Below are 19,199 nucleotides of genomic sequence, written 5' to 3'. Positions count from 1 at the left end.
CAGTCTGTACCTTTAAATACGGAGGAAAATCTTTCCTCTGCTCTCTACCAATTCCCTACTCTCCAGTTCGAATAATTTAGAATAGTAAAAATGAAAAAAGAGAAAATAAATAATAGTGAAAAAAACAGATGCAGAAAATTCACCAGATTTTTCTGACCATTTCATCCAATGTGAACTATTGGGGAAATACATGGAGAACTCATTCTCATTGGCACTCAAAGTCTCTGGTTAGGCAATTCTGATGAAGTTGAGGAACAAGATGAAAAAGTGAGAAATGGTATCAATTGCAAGAAAAAAATGAAATAGTATCCAAGCAAATTTCTTCTTTGTTCTGCTGAAAATAATCGCCTTACTACAGTGCAGAGACTATTTTCCAAAAAGGCCACTCATGTGATTACTAGGGATGACGATGAGTATACCCCTCTTCATCGAGACGCCTACAGTGGACACTTAGATATTGTCCATGAGTTGGTGGCTCAAGGCAGATATTCATGTAATAACTGCGAATGGCTGGACATCCCTGCACAGTACTTATACATGGAATAATAACAGAGTGGCTTCTTTATTTCATCATGATGCAGATACCAATGGCCAAGTTAAAGGCCTCTTGACCCCCTGCATCTTGCTGCTGGGAATAGATATAGCAAAGATACGCTGGATCTCCTTCTGTTGAACCATTATATCAAGCCAGGTCTGAAGCACAACTTGGAAGAAACTGCATTTGATATTGCCAAAAGGATAAGTATGTATCACTACCTCTTTGAAGTTGTGGAAAGCTGTACAAATTGTTCTCCTAAGTCCTAATGGATCAGTTAAGTTTCTTAAATTTCAAAATTGCCAGTCCATCCTATGTGTCCATAGAAAATATTTTCACAATACAAAGCAACAGCAATACCTTACTTTAAAAATTCATGTATTCCATGGTATTCTTCCAAGTGAATTGCCTGACATTGATGTCAAAATATATTCGAGTTGTTTGTATACATCTATAATGATTTCTATAGAGTTTGTGATTTTTTAAATCAGAAATAATTTTAACTTATCTGTTGAAATGAGTAGTACAGAAACTAAAGATATTTCTGGTGCTTGTCTGAAAAAGTATATTTTAAAATATTTAGTATTCTGTTTGTATAATGTCCATAATATATTTCATTCGCTCCTATATATAATACTTTGAATTCGACATTGTTTTATAATCCATACGTTCATTAATACATGTGTTCTTTCAGATTGCATTCCATATAGAAACATTTTAAGATTCTTTTAATTCCTAGGTCCTTATAGAATTTTATTTCTTTGGGATAAAATGACAATGTTATCTTATTTCAAAAGTTTTATAAAGGTTATGCTATGTAAAGGCCTTTCTAAAACGGTGAAGATTGAATACACTGATGTCAAATTAACTTTTATTTCTATGAATTACACATATTATTACTCTTGTATATTTGTAATCAACTTTTGAATAACTGTTTTTCATTTCTTGCATCTGAATAATGAAAAATATGGAATACTTCACAAATTTTCATATCATCCTTGTGCAAGAGCCATATAAATCTCTGTATTGTAATTCGGTTAGACGTGCTGCTGAAGCATGTAGTATCCTATAAACTTAAGTAATTAATGATGCAATCTTAAGACAGGCATATATCCTTGGTTGCCTATTTGTAACAAGGAAACCTTATTGTTCCCAAAATTGTTATTCATCTTATTTCTGTAAAATTCTGTGTATGGTGGAAAAAACTTATGTTGTTTGTTCGATTGCTCACATTTGCAAGTTTTTGTAAATGACTACTTTAAGTCTTTTTCATTTGAAATTTGATCATACTTTGAAGCCTTTATAGATAGGTGCAAAGGTGATGGATTTTCAAGTACTTGTTTATTAACTGATTTAGCTTTGTTGAGCTAATGGATTCAAAGTAAGCCTTGCTTAGAGCTACTTCTAAACTTCTGCAGCTTAAAATTTCCCAAATGAGGTCTTGCTGGCACAAATGTCTCCTTGACCTTTTACCCTTGCTTCATGTAGGAACAGCCCAACCAGAATGTCTTACCCTGACAGCATATATTGTCTTACTGGAGCAAAAATAATCTTAATTACAAGGGATTATAGAGAGACGAACAGTTCAGACAGAACTGTTCGGACTAGAAGGTATTTTTTCAAAATATAACTGCTTATTACACCCTACCATTTCAAAAGTAACTAAAGCCAAGAAGGTGAAAATATTGTTCATATGCATGATTACCTAATGTCCTGGCCTGACTACCATCCAACCAGGCAGGAAGTTACACCACTGATTTTCTATCACCAAATATATTCCATAGCTCCAGGAGAAGTCCATATGTTTCTCCTCGTTATTAGGCCTTAAATTAGTAGTTTTTTAATCACAGTGTTTCCTCTTGCCTCTAAGCTGTACATCCCCGAATGGTAAAGCTTTAGTTCTAATTCTACCAAACAATGAGGTAGAGGTAATGGAATAATGCTTTAAAACAGTTGCCTTTGATTCCCTAACCACAACAGAACAATGCAAAACTTTTTCTTATAGATAATTATATATTTTATACGTATATGTGTTGATTTTATATTTCACACAGTGGATCTTACTAGAATTAATTGATAATTTGATAAATTAATTTATATTATTCCAATAAATAGATTGGAATATAAATAATCAGGAGTAGAATATATATTAGAATATAAAAAGTATCAATGCAAGGTTTTCGGTATAAACTTGTGATACTTTCTAAGTGTTCTTGGTCTTCTGAATTCACATGGTAAAAAAAAAATGTTGTTTTCCTCTAATCTATAAGGGATTTTACTCTGCTGCTCTGTTTATTGTTTTAACTCGCTGGTCCCAAATTGTTTTTCTCCATATTACTTTTTTTTTTAAATTGTATTTTATTTTATTTGAGAACATACTGTACAGAGGGGCTACAATTACATGGGCAGGATAATGCATACATTTCTTACCAAGCATTGCAGCCTCCTCCTTTGTTTAACCTTCACTTCCCTTCCCCGCCTCCCCCCTCCCCCCACCCAATTTTACCCCCCTCCCCCCCCACACCGACATTGTAAAGCTGGTTTTGACATGACATTTTGTACTTCTCATTGTTGCAACAGGTCCACCTGAATCCTTAAACGACTTGTTTGTCCCCATCTCCTCTACATGTTATACTGACATCAAATATAGTGAAAGCGGGGGTTACACTGTGGGGGAGGGACATACAAAGCAACAAAGAAATAATCTTATAAATGCGTTAGAAACACATGCATGAAAGAAACGAAAACATTAAAATACCTATTTAAGGGTTCATTTTCCTAACATCACATTATCTGACCTTTTCCGCTTGACTCATACCTATACCAGATATTGCAAATAAGGGAAACCATGGGTCCTATGCTTCTTTGGGCCTGGCTTACTTCACTTAATATAATTTTTTCCAAACCTTTCCATTTCCTAACAAATGGGGAAATGTCATTCTTTCTGATGGAGGCATAGAATTCCATTGTGTATATATACCACATTTTCTTGATCCATTCATCTACTGAGGGGCATCTGGGTTGGTTCCATGTCTTAGCTATGGTAAATAATGCTGCAATAAACATAGTTGTGGTGGTAGATTTAGTGTGCTCTTGTTTGTAAACATTTGGGTAAATGCCCAAAAGTGGGATTGCTGGATCATAGGGGAGATCTATGTGAAGTCTTTTGAGGAACCTCCATACTGCTTTCCAAAGTGGTTGAACAAGTTTACATTCCCACCAACAATGAAGTAAGGTTCCTTTCTGTCCACATCCCCTCCAGCATCTGTTGTTGTTAGAGTTCTTGATTTTTGCTGTTCTAACTGGAGTGAGGTGAAATCTCAATGGTGTTTTGATTTGCATTTCTTTTATGGCTAGGGATGTTGAACATTTCTTCATGTGTCTATTGGCCATCCTTCTTTCTTCTTCAGAGAAGCTTCTCTTTAAGTCTTTCGCCCACTTATTTATTGGGCAGTTGTTTCTTTGAGGATTTCTTGTTGGGTGGTTTAATTTTTTGAGTTCCAAGTATATTTTAGATATGAGACCCTTGTCCGTTGTATGGCTAGTAAAGATCTTCTCCCAATCGGTGGGCTTTCTATTGATCTTGCCAGCTATGTCATTTGCCCTGCAGAAGCTCTGCAATCTTATGCAATCCCATTTGTCCAACCTTTCTTTGATTTGTTGTGCTTCCGGGTCTCTATTCAGAAAATTTCGACCTGAGCCAAGGAGACCTAGGGTTTCTCCTATTCCATCCTGTAATGTTTTCAGAGTGTCTGCTTTGAGTTCAAGGTCTTTGATCCATTTGGAGTTGATTCTGGTGCAGGGTGATATATAAGGATCTAGCTTTAGTTTTCTACATGTAGTTAACCAATTTTGCCAGCACCATTTACTGAAGAGGCTGTCTTTCTTCCATTCTATTGTTTTAGCTTCCTTATCGAAGATTAGATGGCTATAGGTCTGTAGGTTCATTTCTGGGTTTTCAAATCTATTCCATTGGTCCTGAGGTCTGTTCTTATGCCAATACCAAGCTGTTTTGATTACTATGGCTTTATAGTAGAGTTTGAAATTTGGTATTGATATTCCTCCAGCAGTGTTCTTTCCGTTGAGGAGCGTTTTTGTTATTAGGGGTCTTTTATTGTTCCATATGAATTTTTGGATTGCCTCCTCTATTTCCTTGAAGAATGAGGGTGGAATTTTGATAGGTATCGCGTTGAATTTGTAGATAGCCTTGGGAAGTATTGCCATTTTCATGATGTTAATCTTGCCAATCCAGGAGCATGGGAGGTTTTGCCATTTTTTAAGTTCTGTGTTGATTTCCTTTTTCAAGATTTTAAAGTTTTCATCATAGAGGTCCTTCACTTCTTTGGTTAAGTTAATTCCTAGGTATTTTATTTTTTGTGGGGCTATTACAAATGGAGTTGCTTTCCTAATTTCAGCCACACTTTTCTCATTGTTGGCATATAGAAAAGCCATTGATTTTGGGGGTTTAATTTTATACCCTGCTACTTTGCCAAAGTTTTGAATCAGCTTGAGTAATTTGGGAGTGTAGTCTATGGGATTCTTTAAATACAAGATCATGTCATCTGCAAAGAGGGAGTGTTTTATTTCTTCTTTCCCTATTTGGATTCCCTTTATGTCTGCATCTTGTCTTATTGCTGTAGTTAGGCATTCTAATACTAGATTGAAGAGAAGTGGAGAGACTGGGCATCCTTGTCTTGTTCCTGAGTTAAGAGGAAATGGCTTTAGTTTTTCACCATTGAGTATAATGCTGGCTGTAGGTTTGTCATATACAGCCTTTATTGTATTGAGGAATGTTCCATGGATTCCTAATTTTTCCAGAACCTTCATCATAAAGGGGTGTTGGATCTTGTCAAATGCTTTTTCTGCATCTATTGAGATGACCATGTGGTTCTTATTCTTGATCCTGTTGATGTGATGAATAATATTAATTGATTTGCGTATATTGAACCAGCTTTGCATCCCTGAAATGAATCCTGTTTGATCATGGTGTATGATTTTTTGGATGAATTGTTGAAGTCGATTGGTCAAAATTTTGTTGAGAAGTTTTGCATCAATGTTCATCAAAGAAATGGGTCTATAGTTCTCTCTCTTTGATGAGTCCCTGCCTGGTTTTGGGATGAGGGTTGTGATGGCTTCATAGAATGTGTTCGGTAGTGAGCTTTCTCTTTCAATTTCATTGAAGAGTTGGAGGAGTATTGGTGTGAGCTCTGCTTTGAAGGCCTTGTAAAATTCCGCTGTAAAACCATTTGGTCCTGGACTTTTCTTAGCTGGGAGGTCTCTTATTGCTGTTTCTATTTCAATGCTTGATATGGGCCTGTTAAGCTGGTTTAACTCATCTTGGTTTAGTTTTGGCATGTCAATATTTGCTAGGAAAAAGTCCATTTCTGTCAAGTTCTCAAACTTATTAGCATAAAGTTTTGAGAAGTATTCCCTTATAATGTTCTGAATCTTGGTTGTTTCCTTGGTGATGTTTCCATTCTCATCTCTGAGTTTATTAATTTGGGTGTGTTCTCTCCTTTTTCTGATAAGGTTTGCTAAGGGTCTGTCAATTTTGTTAAGTTTTTCGAAGAACCAACTCTTTGTTTTGTTGATTCTTTCTATAGTTTTTTTGGATTCTAATTCATTTAATTCTGATTTAATTTTGATTATTTCTTTCCGTCTACGGGATTGGGGTTTATCTTGCTCCTCTTTTTCAAGGAGGTTTAGATGTGTCATTAAATTGCTAGTTTCTGATCTCTCCAATTTGTTGATGTAGGAGCTCAGAGCTATAAACTTGCCTCTGAGTACTGCCTTTGCTGTGTCCCAGAGGAGCTGGTAATTTGTGTGTTCATTTTTGTTGAATAGCATGAACATTTGAATTTCCTTTCTAATCTCTTCCATGACCCACTCATGGTTCAGCAGTGTGTTGTTCAGCCTCCATGTGATACCGGACTTTCTTTGGTGGCTTTTGGTGTTGAGTTCTAATTTTATTCCCTTGTGGTCAGAGAGAATGCAGGGTATACCTTCAATGTTTCTGAATTTAGACAAGTTTGCTTTGTGGCCTAAAATGTGATCTATTTTAGAAAACGTTCCATGTGCTGCTGAGAAGAATGTGTATTCTGATGCTGCTGTGTGAAATGTTCGGTAAATGTCTGTTAAGACTAGTTGATCTATGCAGCTGTTTAGATCTGCGGTTTCTCTGTTGAGTTTTTGCCGAGTTGATCTATCTAGTGGGGAGAGTGGTGTGTTAAAATCCCCAACAATTAATGTCTTTGGATCTATATGGGATTTGAGGGAAAGTAATGTTTCTTTGATAAATTTGGGTGCTCCATTGTTTGGCGAATAGGTATTTAGAATTGTAATATCCTCCTGAAGGAGAGATCCTTTAATTAGTATGTAGCGACCTTCTTTATCTCTTCTCACGAATTTTAATTTCAAGTCTATTTTATCTGATATTAGGATTGCAACTCCCGCCTGTTTATGAGGGCCGTTTGCTTGGTAGATTTTGTTCCAGCCTTTAACCTTGAAAATATGTTTGTTTTTACGGGCAAGATGTGACTCCTGCAGGCAGCAGAGAGAAGGGTCTTGTTTTTTAATCCAATTAGACAGTCTATGTTGCTTAATTGGAGAGTTCAGTCCGTTAACGTTAAGAGATAGGACTGAGAGGTATTGGGGAGTTCCTGCCATGTTATCCACCTTCTTGGGGGCTGTGAAAGCTGGGTTCTTCCTAAGGTTCTTGGATTCTCAGTTTGGGTGCAGTTTCTTGGCCTTTGTTGCGTTCTTGTTGGTTTTCTATGTGTAGGACATCTTTAAGAATCTTTTGTAGGGCTGGTTTGGTGGAGATGTATTGTTTCAATTTTTCTTTGCTATGGAAGGTTTTTATTTGGCCTTCAGTTATGAAGGAGAGTTTAGCTGGGTACAGTATTCTTGGTTGATAGTTGTTTGTTTGTAGGGCATGGCATACGTCATTCCAGGCTCTTCTTGCTTTGATTGTCTCTGCTGAGAAATCTGAGGTAATTCTAATTGGTTTCCCTTTATAGGTGATTAACCTTTTCTCCTTGACAGCTTTAAGGATCTTTTCCTTGGTCTGGGTTGATCCTGTGTGGATTATAATGTGACGGTGGGATGTCCTATTCTGGTCTGGTCTATTTGGGGTTCTAAAAGCTTCTTGTATCTGAATAGGCCTATCTTTTTGTATGTTTGGGACGTTCTCTGCTAGGATCCTGTTAAACAAATTTCCTAGACCATTAACTTCTGTTTCTAGGTGCTCCTCTACACCCATTATCCTTAGATTGGGCCTTCTGATGGTGTCTTCCAGGTTTTGGATAGACCTATCATATTTCTTGGACTTGTTTTGGATGGTTGTATGTTCTTTCTCTATAATATCTAGGCTGTCTTCAATCCCTGAGATTCGATCTTCTGCATGGTCTAACCTGCTGTCAAGACTCTCTACTTTGTTTTTTATCTCTTTTCCTTCTAATTGGTCAGCTTTGATGGCTTCAAGTTCTTTGTTGAAGCTCTGTTTTAGGTCTTGTATGAATTTCTTTACTTCCTTAATTTGGTGTTCAGTGTTTGTTCTCAAATCACTTAGTTGATTGGTTATGGTTTCTTTGGACTGCCATTCCTTCTGTTGGGTTCCATTCAGCATTCCCTTTGTGGTCTCCCTGACTTCCTTCAGCTCTTTGTTAATGGATTCCATGAATGCCTTTAGTGATCTTTGTGTATTCTCTACCTGGTCTCTTAATTCGTGAATTACTCTTTGATTAGTTTCCTCCCTTCTGTCGGATTCCTGCAGTTCTCTTTGAGTGTTCTCTGCCTGCTCACGCCATTCCTCCCTTTCTCTTTGAGTATTCTCAAGTTGTTCACGCAAATCCTGTATCAGTTTTTGAGAAGCTTCCTCACGCTTATGATATTCCTGTATAAACTTCTGGGATGCCTCCTCTCTCTCCCTATCACGCTCATACAGAGTCCTTTGTACATTGTCAAACTTCTCATTTATCATGTTTGCTATTAGTGTTTGTAGAGCTATTTGGGAACTCTCCTCTGGATTATTCTTTATCTGTTCTAATCCCTGATTATCAAGGTTGGGAATTGAGATACCCGAATTTGCCATTTTTCTTGTGTTTTTCCGGCTTACTCGGCCCATTTGAGATAAAATTGCACCAGTTTTGTGCTAGAACACTATCTTAAGGCAACCATCAACCAAAGTTTGCATTTGTACAGTCAATAGTCTACAGATACAATCTAGTTCAACAGATACATCTATTCAACATCAAACGACTATATGTTAAAGGACTTCGAACCGCAGAAAAGAATTTGGAAAACCAGAAATTATTAGGATTAGGGAGAGATGTGGGTAAAAAATGGGAATAGATTGGTGTGGGGAGGCACAGGGTGAGTTAACTATGTCCTAATCACAGTGCAGGAAATGGGTTGGGTAGGATGCAAGTAGAGAGAGAGAAAAAAAGAAGAGACGGAAAGGGGAATAAAGAGAGACCAGAAAAAGAATAGAAACGTAAAAATTAATGTTATTATAGAGGTTAAAGGACCGTCTATTTAGAGAGGAATGTGAATATGTTCAGAGAAGGGGAGGGACATAGAGGAGATGTGAAAATCTTTAAGGATGGGAAAGGGAGAAGAAAAGATCAGAAGTTCAGTAGAGCTAGATAAAAAACAAAAAGATAATTAAGAAAGAAAGAAAAAGAGAAAGAAGACAAGAAAAGAAAGGAAAACTCTCATTCACGTATTCCTAAAATAAAAATTATAAGATGAGAAAAAAAAAAGTTACTGGAAAACAATTATTTTTTCAGAAGAGGCAAAAATTAAAGATTAATAAAAGTTTTAGAAGGGAAAAATATTTATATATATATATATATATATACATATATATATATATATATATATATATAAGGTAACAAAAAACAAAAAACAACCAAAAAAAAGAAAAGAAGAAGAAGAAGAAAAAAAAAAGAAAAAAAAGAAAAAAAAGTCTTTTGATTTTTTTTTTTTGGGGGGGGAGGAGTGGGAAGAATCCTGTATCTCCCTTTTGTCTGCAACCAGTCTCTTGTTGGAGTCTCTGGTCAGCTTGAGGTCCTGTGGCTTGATTTGTTTCTTAAGTAGATTGGTTGGAAGAGGCAGAAAAATGCTCTGCTTTACCCAAGATTTTGAGATCCCCCTCCCAGGTTAGTTTTCTGGGAGGGTGGTCTGCTTTGAGAGTCACAAAAGAGGGGGATGTGGTGATGAGGCTAGGTTCTGGGTAGAATTGAGGCCTTTCAACAAACAGTAGCTTTTCCCTGGGGCTATTTTGTGATAAAGCTCACAGCGCCCAGCCTGGAGCCATTCTCAAGGTTTCTGTTTTTCAATTGATTGTGGTGGCTGCTAGAGGGAGGGGCAGCCTCTGGCTCTGGTTACCCAGTGAGGCAAGGCACTCCGATGGCTGGCGCCTGAGCTGGGTGACTTTTCCCTGGATGGAGCTGAGTCTGGCAGGTCACTTCGCCGTTAAGTTCTTGTGACCTGCTAAATGACTCGTTTTATTCCAAGGCCTGAGCTGGAGCTAGCAGCTCCTCCGAGCTTTGTCGGTATCCAAGATGGAGATCACCGGTGCTGGGGGGGGAGGGGTGGCCTTCCCTCCTCTGCTCCCTGAGGAGTGAGGATGTCGGGCTTGTACTCACGCCGAGTCTTGGATCCTGGGTCGTCTCTGGTCTGCAAACAGCAGGATGAAGATGTTCGCTCCTTGTCAGTTCTTGTTGGTGTTGAGTAGGATCCGCTCGTCCGCTGCGTCTGGCTCCTTCGTCCAGACTCTCTGTGTCTCAGGTATGACTCCGTGGCGGTGGTTGCCGCCGCGACCCCGCCGCCGGAGCAGCAGCTGATGCGTTTCCTTGGCTTCCCCTCTCTTGTCTAACTCTCTGTCCTGTGATGGCACACTTGGTGTGATTCTCTGGCTTAGGACTGTTCACTGGAATTCTAAAACTACTTTCTATGCGAGAGCTTGTTCAGATTCCCGCTTCTCCTCCGCCATCTTCCCGGAACTCTTCTCCATATTTCTGAAGCATTCCTACTGATTATACTCAAATTTTGCTGATATGGTGTCTAAAAGGTATTATTCTTCTACAGGATCCATGGGTCCTAGGATCCCAGGTCCCAGTTATCCGCCTCATCAGATAACTAGGGCAGAAGTTCCCACCTATGCCCATGCAACATGCCAAGAGAAAGTAATTGAAGACCCATCTCAATTTCTCATTTCTTATATTTCAGGGCCCCAATTCCTTGAAATGCAGGAATTAGCAGTGAGCAATTGGGAAATGCAAGGCAACTTAAAATGCAAGATGATTTCACAAAATGTGAAAGTACAGTAATTCAAACTTTCCGTTTTCAGATGACCATGCCATATGAGTGAAAAAGACCACAAATGTCACAAGATTATTTGTAATACCCTTCTCCTAATGATTAATGAATGATTTCAGTCCAGTATCAGCAGGCAAAAAAATAGTTCCTGAATGATAGATCCATAATTGGTCTACCAATGCTAGGAATACTTGAAATAGAGGTCAAATATAATTCAAAAAACATTAATTGAGAAGATCCTTAGTGCTTCAAAACACTGGTACTTCAGTAAACTTGGTTCTGTAGTATAAAATGTTGTCATTCTCAAACAAATGATAACCTACATTTAATCTGCTGAAAGTATATTCTTTTTCAAATAAACTTTTAAAAATCACATTTGCCAAAATAACACTATACAAGTGATGATATTTAGTGAGGTTACTAGTCTTTCAAGTGTAGGGAGCAAGTTTCAATAGAGTTGATTTATTCACCCAGCACTAATGCCAAACAGGTTCAACCATTCATTAAAGTGTAGGAATAGTACCCCCCACCATTTGTGTTTTTCAGTAGGTGCCTTTGAAAATTTGTTAAATAGTTCAGCCTCCAATATTTCAAACCAAAACATTAGCTAATAAATAAATTTCATCACATAAGTACATTTTAAAAAGTCATGAATAGTTGCCTTATCATATGGTGTTTTATGTTTTCCCTATATGTCTAATATAGTAAGAAATATGACTTTAAGTCTTGAATATGGGTACTCATCAGAGATTTGACAAACATACAATCTGTCTTCTATTTCTATCATTTTCCTCTACAGTAGTAAATTTTAGATTCCTTCTTTTGCCAATACTTATAGGTAGTTGAAAATATTATCCCATGTAAAATAAAATAATCACACACCACTCTACAAAGCCATTTATAAAAACTGGTATTTAGGAATATATTCTAAGCCATTTTTAAACTTTCTTGTTGACTACAGATTAATCTTCCAAATGGAGGGCAATGAAATCATGTCTAGGTGCTTCATGTCTCCAGTTTTGCAAATTGTTACTTCAGATGAATGAATTATGGAAATATGAGCTGACATCAGTTCAAGTATATGCAGAATTGAAACTCCATGGAATGTATATAAACCTTTCAAAGTACTAACAGACAGTTTAACAGAATGACTATCAGGAAATTGAATTAATATTAATAATATTAAAGGAATAATAATAAAGCTATAGAATGAACGAAGAATGGAACAAGGGGCAAGTACAGCTAGAATATTTAATATACACATGTAAGAAAGGAAGTGGTAAATCGGAAATAAATCTTGTAGAAGGGGTTGGTTGAGAATGATAGAAGGAATGACTCTGATCCCGGAACATTGGACAATTAGATGGACATTTTTGTAACACACTTTCACAACTTTTTGAAATTCAGTGAAAAAAACACAACAAAAAACAAAAACACACAAAAAGCACAACCAAACAGCAGTCTCTATAGAGTACGATTATGACCTCTCAAAATTTTAAATAGGTAATGAAGGACAATCTTGGGAAAAGCATACAAAGCTGTTCGAAATGAGCAATTTGGGGTAGAGGAGAATTTTTTTTTTGTTTTTCTTTTTGCTTATGTGGTGCTGAGGAACCGAACCCAGGGCCTCAGGCATGCAAGGCAAGCGCTCTACCACTGAGCCACCTTCCCAGCCCATAGAGGAGAATTTTTAACAGATTTAAATAGATTGTTTAAGGTTATAAATCACCTACATATGCTGCAAATATTTTCTTCTGCGAGTTCTCTTGGTCTGAACTGGATATTCCAGTCCTGAGCCACACTTGATAGCTTGTGAAGATAGAATGGAAGAAACAAGATCAAAAACCCATTACTCCATTGGAGAGGAAACAGTCTTCTACGTTTTCTCTAATTTATATTGACTACTTTTATTCATAAGTTTAATTCAAGTGATTTGAATTAAATATTTCCTTCTTTGTTCTGGCAAAGTAATTGGTCAAAATAATTCACTAAATATTATAAGCCATTTTTTTATCATGCTGTTTTCTTGTCCAAGCGAGTCCATTAAACTTCCTCCTTGCATTTGGTTGCCACAGAAACCCAGCATCAATGTTAATGAGGACAATCTCTAATGTAAAACTTTGTCTCCAAAATACCAGTCCAAGAATCTGTGATCACAAATATTTACCTATACATTTTTCTTTTTTCTTTTACCTTGAAAGTCTTCTTGTGTCTAAAGTGCCCTCAAAAATAAGTACTCTGCCAATTTTTGGATCAATCACTTATAACCTCAAAGATATTTTGATAACAAGATGCTTAGAGGAAACAGAAGAATACTGCACTTTTATCTTCTCTCTTAAGACTCTCCTTAGATACCATATCAGGAACAGTGAAGTTATTCTTTGCAAAATTATTTCAATAGATTATTTTTTTCTCTTCATCTTGCATTTGTTCAACAAGATGTATGGAGAAGAATAGAGTTGAATCACCCATACCATGGATGACAGTGTCTTTTACAAAAGGACAATGCTCCTATGTCCTGTTTCTCTGTCCTCCTCTTAGCTCTTGCCTGATTTCCAACTAATCACAGATTCTTAGCTTCAAGTCTAATGAAGGTGAAGGACTATAAGGCCTCCCCCGTTGCTACATTGTAGGGCTAGATCTCCGGCAGGAGGTAAGTGTGAACGACGCACTCAAGGAACACACGTTGGGAGAACAGGCTTAAGCAGGTCTGGTTTATTTCTGCACAAGGGTTGGGATTTTATAGGCCCAGCTTTCCCAACCTCCTGAGTCCTTCCAAGCCAATTACTTAGCGGGGAGTTGATCATGGGCATTGCTTGGTGACAGGCACTGATTGGTCCCCTGGGGGCATGTAGGGAGCATGGACAGCTCATGGCTGTAAAGCTAGGCAGACGTGCCTGTGGGTCCCGTCTCTATGAGCAGGAAGTGTGCTTCAACTGCTACTCTAGCTGACTCAACCAGTTCTGACCGGCTCTACCCACAAATTTTCCCTTTTCTTTTAAAAGGACCGTCATTATGGTGACCCGTCATTGGAGGCATTTTTGCCGGGAGTGCAAGCATTTAATAATTCCTAAGAGAGTAAGCCCTACAAGTGCACGGCCTCCCCAGATGACCAGAGAGGATGGCGAAAACCATTGTTGTAACTTTTTAAGCACATCTTCTAAAAAGGAGACAGCGGGAATAAGCTGAATGGTGGTCTGGTTTAGGTGGGTAACATCATGCAGCAGGTTTTGGTTGAAGTTTAACTACTTAAGGGACTTAGGGACTTTGATGTAGTTACTAAGTTCAGTGAAATTGGGTGCGGGAGTGGAAAGCTGACAGACAGAAGTAGTCATAGCATTACATAGTCCTCCTTGTTGTAATCAAAGAAACGTAATCTGTTCTTGGAGCAAGTCTATTTGTTGTTGGAGCACAAGGAGGCCTCCCTTAAGATGATTGGCAACTTGTAAATGTTATAATTCTATGGATGACAGTTGAGGGATCAGCTGGTTTATCTGTTGCACGGTGGACACGCTTTGGGACAGCAATATAGCGGCGGTGGTAGCTGAAGCCACTGTAGCGATGATTGCGCACCGATTGCAAGGATCAATCCTACTGCTCTTTTAGTGCATGGATGAATTAATTGAACCTGGGAAAACTGAGAGTCATTAGTAGCCAGAACAATAAATGGAGGAACACGTACAAAACCTGCAAAAGGATATGAGTCATTGGGTTGCCAGTGATTGCTGAGAGTGCAAGTAGCAGAGGAGTTGTCTCCTAGACAAAAAAAGAACGGGGCTCTAACCACTACCATTCCTGACACCTGGTCATATCCAGATCAGTTACAGCGACGAATATTGGCCAATAGGAAAGGGGACAAACCGAGGCAGGAATGTGATGATCAAACGATTGGCATGGGGGGTCCTAGGTCTCCCAATTGTCCTCCTGAAGAGTCATAAAACTCCTTTAGATTTTGAGGTTTGGGATCTTTTTCAGATTGGTTGTATATAGCTGGGTCTCTACCCTTAAAAGAGTTTTAAAAGAGAAACTATGAAGATGAAGCAGTGGGTGAGGCTTCAATAGCCAAGAAGCTGTGTTTAATTGGAAATCAGGAAATTGCTGAGAGGAGGACATAGAAGTAGGACACAGAAGCATTGTCCTTTTGTAACAGACCTGTCTTCTAAGGTATGGGTGATTTACCTCTATTCTTCTCCATACATCTTGGTGAGCAAATGCAAGAACAAGAGAAAAATAATATATTGAAAAAGTTTTGCAAAGAAAAACTTCACTGTTCCTGATATGGTATCTAAGGAGAGTCTTAAGTGAGAATATAAAAATGGAGTATATTTTGGCTTCCTCTAAGCATCTTGTTAGCAAAATATATCCTTGAGTTTAGAATTGATTGAAAGAAAAAGTGATGGAGTACCTATTTTTCTGGGCAATTTAGACACAAGAAGACTTTCAAGGTAAAGGAAAAAGAAAAAAGTTAGCCAAGTATTTGTAATCACAGTTTCTTGGACTGGTTTTCTGGATACAATTTTTACATTAGATTTGTCCTCATTAACATAGATGTTGTTTCATGGCAACAAAATGCAAGAGGAAAATTTAATGGACTTGCTTAGTCAATTAAACAGCATAATCAAAAAAAGTGGCAAATAACTTTTAGTGAATTATTTGACCAATTACTTTGCCAGAATAAAGAAGGAAAATGTAATTCAAAATGAATTGACCTAAAAGTATGAATAAAATGTAGTGAAGAGAGATGAGAGAAAAAATAGAGGATTGCTTTCTCTACAGTGGAGTAATGGGTTCTTCATCTTGTTTCTTCCATTACATATTTCCAAGCTCTCAATTGTGGCTCAGGACTGGAGTATCAAGTTCAGAAAGATAATATTTGCAGCAGATATAGGTGATTTATAACCTTAGATAATCTATTTAAATCTGTTCAGAATCCTCCCCTACGCCAAACTATCCTCTTTGAACATTTTTGTTTGCTTTTACTAAGACTTTCCTCCATTAACTGCTTAAAATTTTTGAGAGGTCATATTCATACTCCCTACAGATTGCTGTTTGGTTGTGATTTTTATGTGTTTTTTGTGTTTTTTAACTGAATTTCCAAAGGTTGTGCAAGTGTCTTACAATTAAATTTGTCCACCTAATTATCCATTGCTCCTGGATCACAGTGACACCTTCTATCATTCTCAACCACCCCTTCTCCAAGATTTATTTCCGATTTACCACTTCCTTTCTCAAATGTGTACATTGAGTATTCTAGCTGTACTTGCCCCTTGTTCCATTTTTCATTCATTCTATGTCTTTACTATTATGGCTCTCTGGTTTCAACTTCCTGATAGTCATTCTGTTAAACTGTCTGTTAATATTTGAAAGGTTTATATACATTCCATGGAGTTTCAGTCCTGCACATACTTGAACTAATTTCAGCTTATATTTCCATAATTCATTCATCTGCAATAACAATTTGCAAGACTGGAGACTTGAAACACCTATACATGATTATATTCTCATCCATTTCAAGATTAATCATTAGTCAACAAGAAAGTTTAAAAATGGCTTTGAATGTATTCTTAACTACCAGTTTTTATAAATGGTTTTGTACAATATGTGTGATTATTTTATTTTACATGGAATAAAACTTTCTACTACATATAAGTTTTGGAAAAAGAAGAAAAGTAACATATACTACTATAGAAGTATATGATAGAAATAGAAGATATATTTTGTCACATCTCAAATGAGTACCCATATTCAAGACTTAAAGACATATTTCTTACTGTGTTAGACAGAGGGAAAACAAAACAGCATATGATAAGGCAAGTATTTGTGACTTTTTAAAATGCCCCTTATTAAGTGATGAAATTTACTTTATTAGCTAATGTTTAGGGTTGAAATATGGGAGGCTGACCTATTTAACAAATTTCTGGAAGGCACCTACTGAGCAACACAAATGGTGCGTGGTACTATTTCTAGACTTTAATGAATGGTTGAACCTGTCTGACATTAGTGCTGGGTAAATGAATCAACTGTATTGTAACTTGCTCCCTACACTTGAAAAACTTGTAATGTCACTAAGTGTCATCTACTTGTCAAATGTTATTTTGGTAAGTGTGATTTCAAAAAGTTTATTTGAAAAGGAATACACTTTCAGGAGATTAAATGTAGGTTGGTTTGAGAATGACAACATTTTTATACAAGAGAACGAAGTTGTACTAAAGTACCAGTGTTTTGAAGCACAAACGATCTTCTCAATTAATGTTTTGCTGAATTACATTTAACCTCTAAGTCGTTTTCCTGACCATGGTAGATTAATCACGGATCTATCCTTCCAGGAACTATTTTTTGGGCCGACTAATGCTGGACTGAAATATTACGTTAGTCATTAGGGGAGGGGTATTAAAAATAATCTTGTGACACTTTCTGATCTTGTTCACTCATATGGGCTGGTCATCTGTAAATTCAGTTTGAAATACAGTAATTTCTCTCCATTTTGAGACTTCATCTTTCATTTTAAGTTGCCTTACATTACACAATTGCTTGCTGCTAATTCTTGTTTCTCAAGGAATTGGAGCCCTGAAATATAAGAAATGAGAAATTGAGATGGATTTTCAGTTACTGTCTGCTGGCATGTTGCATAAGCCTAGTTGAGAAGTCTTGCCCCTGTTATCTGATGATGCAGGTAACTAAGCCATAAGATATTAGGACCCATGGGTCTATAGAAGATTAGATATCATATTAGGACAATTGGAGTATAATATGTAGGAATGCATCAGAAATATGTAAAAAAACAGTTCGGGACCAGTGAGTTAAAACAATAAACAGAGCATCAGAGTAAAATCTCTTATAGATTAGAGTAAAACAACATTGATTTTTAACAATGTGAATTCAGATGACCATGAGCAATTAGAAGGTATCGCAAGTGTATACCGAAGACATTGCATTGATACTTTTTATATTCTAATATATATTCTAAACCTAATTATTTATATTCCAATTATATTTATAGGAATAAATAAATATCACTTTATTTGTCAAATTATCAATTGATTCTAGTAAGTTTCACTGTGTGAAATATAAAATCAGCACATATAAATATAAAATATATAACTATATATAATATAAAAAATGGCACATGTTTTGCATTGTTCTGTTTTGGTTAGGGTATCAAAAGCAACTCTGATTTAAAGTATTTTTCCATTATCTCTACCTCAGTGTTTGATAGAGTTAGACTTAAACCTTTACCTTTTGTAGATTTACAGACTGGAGGCAAGGGGAAACATTACCAATTTAAGGCCTAATAACAAGGAGAAACATATGGACTTCTCCTGGAGCTATGACAATATTTGGTGATAGAAAGGCAGTAGTCTAAGTTCCTGCCTGGTTGGAAGGTAGATAGGCCAGGACATTAGGTAATCATGCATATGAACAATTTTTTCACCTTCTTGGCTTTAGCTACTTTTGAAATGGTAGGTATGATAAACAATTATATTTTGATAAAAACCTTCCAATCTGAAAAGTTCTGTCTGAAATATTCATTTTTCTATGATCCCTTGGAACTAAGATTTATTTTGTTCAAGTAAGACAATTTACGCGATCAGGGTAAGATATTCTGGTTGGTCTGATCCTACATGGAAGAAGGGTAAAGTGTCAGGTAGACGTTTGTGCCAATGAGACCGCATTTGGGAAAATTTCAGCTGCAGAAGTTTAGAAGTAGCTCTTAAGCAAGGCTTACTTTGAATCCGTTAGCTACACAGAGCAAACTCAGTTGAATAAATAAGTACTTGAAAAAGCCATCCCCTTTGGACCTAGCTAAAAATGCTTCAATGTATGATTAAACTAAAATGAAAAAGATTTAAAATAGTCATTGACAAAAAAATTACAAACTGAACAATATAATTATTTTCCATTATACACAGAATTTTAGGGAAATAAGATCAGTAGCATTGTTAGGAACAATAAGGTTTCCTTGTTACAAACAGGCACCCAAGGATATAATCCTGTATAAATATTGCATCATTAACTACCTAAATTTAGAGGACATTACATGCTTCAGCAGCACATGTACCCAAATTACACCAATACAGAGATTAACATGGCAATTGCAAAGGATGATATGAAAATCTGTGAATTATTCCAGATTTTTCATTCTTCAGACGCAAGAAATGAAAAACAATTATTAAAAAGTTGATTACAAAATTACAAGTGTAACAATATATGTAATTCATATAAATAAAAGTTTGACATCAGTGTATTAAATCTTCACCTTAGAAAGGCCTTTATATAGCATAATCATTATAAAACTTTAAAATTAGACAACATTGTCATTTTATTCCAAAGAAATATACTA

General features: G+C 36.7%; 2 pseudogenes; one reads left to right on the top strand and one right to left on the bottom strand.

Moving 5' to 3' along the window:
- Positions 1-1,496: 1,496 nt before the first annotated feature.
- On the bottom strand, positions 1,497-1,593 carry LOC138841676 (U6 spliceosomal RNA; annotated as a pseudogene).
- Positions 1,594-18,896: 17,303 nt separating this feature from the next.
- On the top strand, positions 18,897-18,995 carry LOC138841677 (U6 spliceosomal RNA; annotated as a pseudogene).
- Positions 18,996-19,199: the final 204 nt, after the last annotated feature.

This window comes from Dipodomys merriami, unplaced genomic scaffold (genome assembly GCF_024711535.1).
Source record: "Dipodomys merriami isolate MVZ:Mamm:240054 unplaced genomic scaffold, mDipMer1.0.p SCAF_327, whole genome shotgun sequence".
NCBI lineage: Eukaryota > Metazoa > Chordata > Mammalia > Rodentia > Heteromyidae > Dipodomys > Dipodomys merriami.
Note: the sequence above shows the minus strand (reverse complement) of the source record. Positions and strands in the feature narration are given on the sequence as shown.